The sequence below is a fragment of the Amblyomma mixtum genome, chromosome 2 (assembly GCF_055824585.1).
Source record: "Amblyomma mixtum isolate Tamu chromosome 2, ASM5582458v1, whole genome shotgun sequence".
Lineage (NCBI taxonomy): Eukaryota > Metazoa > Arthropoda > Arachnida > Ixodida > Ixodidae > Amblyomma > Amblyomma mixtum.
This window is the reverse complement of record NC_143013.1, coordinates 44764403-44771130: the sequence shown is the minus strand read 5'-3', so window position 1 is coordinate 44771130 and position 6728 is coordinate 44764403.

The following is a 6728-nucleotide window of genomic DNA, read 5'->3' as shown; positions in this document are numbered from 1 at the left end:
CAGGTGTCGGCGAGATGCTTCACGGCACAGGCGGCACCAACATGAATACATGGTAAAGTTGGCACGTTCTGCAAAGATGAAAGAAGCATAATGCGATAGGAATCAAATCATAAAATCAAGCAAGCAGAACCGCCTCTGGACTGTCTCTGCTCTGGACCACCTCGATCCTAACAGATGATGAGATCCTGATCCGGATCATGAGAGGGAAATAACAAGAAGAATAAGAATGGGGTAGAGCGCATATGGCAGGTTCATCATGAATGGCAGTTTGCCAATGTCCTTCAAGAGAAAAGTATACAACAGCTGCATCTTACCGGTACTCACCTATGGGGCAGAAACGTGGAAGCTAACGAAAACTTAACAACCCAGCGAGCTATGGAAAGCAAAAATGATAGGTGTAACGTTAAGAGATCGGAAGCGGGAGGAGTTGGCGAGAAAACAGATCCAGGTTAATGACATCCTAATCGAAATAAAAAGGAAGAAATGGACTTTGGCAGGGCATGTAGTGCGAAGACAAGATAACCGATGGTCCTTAATGGTAACGGAGTGGATTCCAAGAGAAGGCAAGCGTGGCAATGGGCGGCAGAAGGTTAGGTGGGCGGATAAGATTAAGAAGTTTGCGGGAATACGAGCGAGTGACAAAGAGGCACAAAAAGCTCTATGAAAGAGCAGCCATGTGTGTATTTGCTTTTGCCGCTGTTGCGTCCACTACAGCCATTTGGTGCCGCTCAGTGGCGCCCATTTCGAGATTCTGTTCGAGCTTCTTTCGAGGTTCTCCATCCTCCTGATTGGAGAAGCAGCACGAGATAACATAACCGAAAGGAGCTTAGATTGGAACAATGTTAACTGAAGAGAGGCAAATATCCCCGAATGCACAGCGGGAGGGATGAAAAAATTACATTCAATCTAATCAGTTAACCTGTCCAAACAATAAAGAAGCGCTGTTAAAAACATGTTAAAACTTAAAACAGCCATATGCAAATTCTGGGCCCCTGGCGACAGAGTACAATTAATTTGATGTAGACAGGTAAAGGGTATGAAGCAAACATTATATCCTTCAGACGGACTACGATGTCATCAGTTACTTATAGGCTGGTAATGCAGGCAGTAAAATTTAAAGAAAACTTACTAAAAACTAATTGGGAGTAGCTGTGAATGTAATAGCATAATAACCTGATTGTGAGCTGCCATGCACAACCACATATACCGTGCAAGTAGAGAGGGAAAGTTCCATCTCCTCACTTTGGCACCTGCCAACCGTGGCAGGTGTAAGATGGCAGCTCGCCCTTCCGCGTACCAGTCTTGGCAGGTGGCGAGAGCTATCCGCCGAGGTGCCACTTGACACGTTACAGGTGGCAAATTGTGATAACGGCGGCGGGTGCGGGATATGCTATCGCATAAAATGCAGACGTGGACTGAAAGTAATAAGATACTGGGAGAACTTCAGAACGGGTTCAGAAGTGGTAGGCGCTTAGACGACATCCTGCTTCGTGCTTACACAATGCATAAAAATGGCTAGGGTGGAGAACATACCTATGTATTTAGCCTTCCTTGACAACAGCGGTGCGCACGACGACGTAAACAGCTAGGGAGCTCAAAGCATACCTGAGGGTGAAGGTATCGCTCATGAATTAATATAATTAACAAACTAAGGTGATCGAGATATCTTTCTATCTTTGCTTTTTATTAAGTATGCACTGAAATGCCGAATTGTGCTACCCGGGGCAGGAGCCTCTGTCAGGCTATGAGCCTTTAGCTCCTGCTCCTTTTTTCTCTGTTATGAGAAAATGAAATGAAATAAAGAAAGAAATAAAGAAAATGAAATAATAGAGTAGAAATTGCGTGGCAGTAGATGAGTTGTGCAACAACAGTTGAGGTACACAAAGAACTAAGGCCGGGTTGTCCTTTATCACCGTAGCGTTTCATGATTTATATTATAAATATGAAAAGAAAAATACAAGGAAGTTGTCCAAGCATAATCTTCCGAACAAATTAGGCGGAATGTTCGTAGAGCAGCGGTTTCCGGGTTTTATTTATGCGGACGGTGTTGTAGTATTAGCTGATAGCCAGTGAGATTTACAGACTCTGGTTATAATATTTGCGGAGACGAAGAGAACGCTGGGCTCCACTTCTAATGCAAATAATTCAGGATTGATGACATTCAATGATACCACTGATCAGGTGCTTACAAAGGCCACCAGATACCTATAGGGAGAACGAGGAGGTGTACATGTAAAAGTATGGACAGGCAGGGTGAAAGGGCGAACCGACGTCTCAATAATGAAGCATAGGGCATTATTGGGGAACAACAAGTGTGGAGTACTGAGAGGTATTTGGAAAAGATTAATGGTACCAGGGCTTACTTTTGGGAATGCAGTGCTGTGCCTAAGGGCAGAGGTTCAGTCGGGCCTAGAAATAAACCAAACAGCGGTGAGCAAATTAGCATTGGGTGCTTATGGTAAAACCACGAAGCAGTACAATGGGACATCGACTGGGAATCGTTTGAAATGCGGGAAACACCGGGTAAAATATTGTATCAAGAACGCCCGAGGAAACTGGAGGAAAAGAGGTGAACATTTAAAGTATGTAATTGCTTGTACAGAGAGAGCGGCGGCTCAGATTGGAGGGAAAAGACTAGAAAACTAACCAGTAAGTCTGCAGGAAACAAGGACGGAGAAAAAAATAGCTTTTAGCGCCAGATGAAAAAAGGCAGAAGATGAAGGTAGATTATTCCAATGAAACGAAAGCAGACTCTGGACTAGTACAGAAAATGTGTAAGGAAAGTCAGAAAGAAATCGTTATGGTAACTCAAGAGGCAGCGCCATGCTGTTTGACGTGAGATCACGGTGTTTTATAGAACGCGAAGCTGTGAAAAGAATGTTAACCAGGATGATGCCACATGTGCTGTCGTGCGGTAAATCCGTGGAAACAACTGTATGTATTATCTAAAACGTGGCAGTGTGCAATGCTGACCTAGGTATATCTAGAAGTCCGCGTCCCGCAGGGCCACCAAGTTCGAACCCCGGCGCTTCGCGGGTATGAGAGGGGATTGCCGCCGTCTTTAGTCACTTAGGGAAGAGGGAGGTTTTGTTCCCAGATAGGTCGGATTACCGTGCCCATTTGCTGCCGACGTTTCGCATGGAGGGGGGGGGGGGGGGAGGGGGGGGGGGCTTCTTCCCCCCGACGACACAATTAGTCCCGAGTGGACACGCAACGCAGCGGGCGGACTCTTTTCACCGGAACAAGGTAGACCCTTCCGCTGTTGACGCCGCCGCCGTGGCGACGCTCAGGATGTTGGTTCCATGCTGACACCTCTTTGAAACTCGTCTGTTGACAGCTCACAGGAAGTCCCGCGTGAAAATTCATCTCGGGCTTGAAGGCTCAGTAGTACCATTTTAGTTATTTCCACTTCATGAAAATTTACTACACGTTGTCTACATGTTTCCAAATACAGTCGAGCCCAATTATAACAAACCTGACGGTCGTGAGGTTTGAAGTAAGTGGGTTTTTCATTTTACGTCTAGAAATACGAAGCCTGACGAAACTGCCATGTTATATGCGGGCTTGTTACGCGCCCGAGGCGATTGCCGCCAAGGAGAGCCCGCAATGAGGGGACCGAAAGCGAATGGAACTTTTCTCTTCCTTGTAGCGTTTTTTTTTTCTTTTGCAGCATATGTGTAAGCGAAAAATGTGTGCCAAATTCATTCGAGCTGTGAGCGATTTGCTAATTCAGTTTTTAACGGAGACCATGCAGTAAACCTACAGGTATAGCCTACATAGGCGCAAGTAACTATATCAAATGTTGTGCACGAACTTACTTACGCGCTTTGATATTGGAGCATGCAATAATTAGGTTTGGTTTGGTTTATGGGGGTTTGGCGTCCCAAATCGACTAAGGCTACGAGGGACGCCGTAGTGAAGGGCTCCGGAAATTTCGACCACCTGGGGTTCTTTAACGTGCACTAAAGTGCACGGGCCTCTAGAATTTCGCCTCCATCGAAATTCAATCGCCACGGCCGGGATCGAACTCGATCGTATCTTTCTGGACAGCCGCCGAGCGCCATGACCACTGAGCCGCAACGGCGGCCATTTTTCATTTTTTAATTTTTTAACTGAGCTTGTCTTAATTGATTAGGATACTAATTAATTGATATAATTATATAATTAGGCAATAATTAGTATACACCAGAGAGTAGCCAAGAGTTGGAATGAACGAGGTTATCTTGAGTGAGCCAGGAAAACTGAAAAGAGGAGCAACTACGTAAGTTACCCCTTAAATGTTTGAAATGTGCATATAACTTGCGGGCCAAGATAGGTTTACACGAAGACAGGTGCCTTAAAGATAGCTAGGACCTGAGTTCGAGATTATTTGACTTCAGATGAACTGCTAAAATGTCTGTCATTCTACGTGTCGCTATTTTGCGTAATGTGGAGACAGAGGTCAACATTGCAGCTGAAATGGGTTGAAAAAATGTTCAGAAGCGAGATAGCCCTCAGTCATAACTATCGCCAATCCTCATTACAATATGGGCTCCAGTAAGGCCTTAATTAATCTTCAGTAACCGTATTTACCTTGACGTATATTCTAAGAACTATTCGAGTACGCGCAAGCTCCTGATTTTGATGGACGTGAAGCAGCACAACGGCCTAAGCTCTCAAGGTTTCAAGTTCCTGATCCTGCACCTGAAGTGCTAAAGAATTGGCGGAAAATAGTTAACGGTATGATCGCGGGAGTAGAGGTTTTTTTTACTTTTCTTCTCGCTTGCTGTTGCGTAGCGAGGTCAGGCCGTCTCGTTGCCGTTACGGCCCGGTCTTCTGATTGGCATTAGCGCGAAGGATGATGACGACGATTTTCATTGGAGAAACAAAAAAAAACTTTATACATATGAGATTAGCATAGATGGTACAGTGAAGACAAAATCGAACAAAGGGAGAGCAACAACACAGTGGAGCCGCCAGAGCTCTCCCGGTCAAAAGCTCCTGGCGAGAACCCCCAGATTCCCGCAACATCTCTTCTTAACCCCTCAGCTCATCGCTGATTGGGCCGGCCCCCTCGTGACGTAGCAGTTGCCTGTGGCCGTGTATTTAGGCGGGCCCACAGTACTTCCAGCGAGACCCACGTGACTGATATAAGACACAAAACAAGCAACACACACGCACACGCACACAGAACCGTAATTTCCCCTCTGTTCCTCGAAACGGCGCCAGACAGCAGCAACAAGAACGCATTGACAAAAGAAAAAAAAATCGTCTCGGCGCCGCCGTTAGGCTGCAAGTTCGGGCAATGAGCGTAGCTGAGGCGTATATCTTTTCGCGCAGCTCAGGAACTATGGCATGCCGCCGCCGAAGCCGCCCGTTGCCTTAAAGAAAAAGGAACCTAAAGGCCAGCGTTCGGAAAGCGCGCCACTGACACCGACCAGGCACAATCCGTGTCCCCGGCTTCCCGCGCGTCGCCCAGAAGCGGCGCCGTTTTCCTCACGGTGAATACGCGGAGTTGGCACACACGCGCACAAACAAAAGAAAAAGGAGCGCTCCTCCGAAAAGCGGTGTGGGTAAAAGTGACGTCTAGGGTTTCCCGCGGCAGGGATCCTCCAACGGGACCGAGACGAGACTGCCGGCGCGCTGTAACTAGCGTAATGCGTACCCGGCTAGCTCCTCGGCGCGAGCACTCGTCGGCGCGACCGTGTCGACAAACTTCTTTCAGGCCGGCGGGAACACATATACGAGGTCTGTTAGAAAAGTATCCGACCTTTGGCAGAAGAAAAAAAACTGGCATAACTGGAGCGTTAAAAACCTATTCACCTTCAAAGTAGTCTCCTTGGGACTCCACACACCTCTCTCAGCGGTGGTGCCAATGATGGAAGTATTCCGAACAGGCCCCTTTCGGTATGGAGTTTAGCTCAGCTGTCGTTGCTGCCATAATGTCCTCTCTTGTCTGAAATCGCGCTCCTTTCAATGGCCTCTTGACTTTGGGAAACAGCCAGAAGTCACAGAAGGCCATATCAGGAGAGTAAGGAGTCTGTTGAACTACAGCAGTCTGGTTTTTCGCGAAAAAAGTGTGAATTTAGTGCGAGGAATGTCGTGATGGATGCGCCAATTTCCTGTTGACCTCAACTTCGGCCTCTTGCGCCGCACAGCACCACGCAGGCGACGGAGGACATCCCTGTAGTATTCTTTTGTTCAATGTTTACTTTGTGGGGTGTGTACGCGTGGTGTGCTACACAGAGGGAGTCAAAGAAAGCAGTCAGCATCACTCTGACATTGCTGCGCACTTAGCGGGCCTTCTTTGGTCTTGGTGACGTGAAATGCTTCCACTGTGACGACCGGGATTTGGTTTCCGGGTCGTACCCGTACACCCAAGACTAGTCACCAGTGATTATGGTGTCGTTGAAGTCGGTGTCACTGTTTGTGGAATCCAGCACGTCCAGCGAGACTTCAACACGAAGCCGCTTTTGCTCCGCCGTCAGCAGCTTCGGCACGAATTTCGCCGCAACTCTCTCCATGGCTAAATCTCCGGTGATAATGCAATGTGCAGAAAAATTGCTGATGTCCACCTCTTCCGCAATTTCTCGGATAGTCACACTAGGGTCCCGCATCACCACAGCTTTCACTTCGGCAATGTCCTGGTCATTTCGGCATGTTGATAGCCGACCGGAGCGTGGCTCTCTCTCCACCGATGTGCGGCCGTCTTTAAACCAATTGTACCACTGCTTAATCTGTGTGCTGCT